The sequence below is a fragment of the Parasteatoda tepidariorum genome, chromosome 1, assembly GCF_043381705.1.
Source record: "Parasteatoda tepidariorum isolate YZ-2023 chromosome 1, CAS_Ptep_4.0, whole genome shotgun sequence".
NCBI lineage: Eukaryota > Metazoa > Arthropoda > Arachnida > Araneae > Theridiidae > Parasteatoda > Parasteatoda tepidariorum.
In genome coordinates this window covers 85,415,535-85,416,037 of record NC_092204.1, presented here as the reverse complement: position 1 = coordinate 85,416,037, position 503 = coordinate 85,415,535, and positions in this window count along the sequence as shown.

The window sequence follows — 503 nt, the reverse complement described above, 5'->3', positions numbered from 1 at the left end:
TATATATATATATATAAGTAAATATCTTTAAGAAATAGATAGGTGGAAAAAGACTTTAAGTATTTCTTTTAATATTCATTTAATTAGCGTTTAAAATTTTTTAAATACTTTTATATAGAAATTTTTTTAAAAATTTTACATTTTGTAAAAGTAGAAAATTTTACATTTTGTAAAAGTAGAAAATTTTACCATTTTTACAATGCATTTTTATATTTAAATAGCTTCTATATTTTTTTAAAGAAAAATTATTATTTTGAAGAAAAAAAACTGCAAAAAAACCGGAAATTTTATTTTTTATTAGCACGGTGTTTGAAAAATACAAATACCACTTAAAAAGAAAAAACCTAGTATAGATGTAGAATCCATGAGTTTGAGTCCCCTTGCCATCAGGGATACGGTGAGAGTTTTCCGTGCTTTTCTACTTCATATAACGAACAGTTTGATCCAGAAATTTCTTTGTCTTCTGGGTTGGGCACAAAATTATAAGGTTACAGAACATTTAT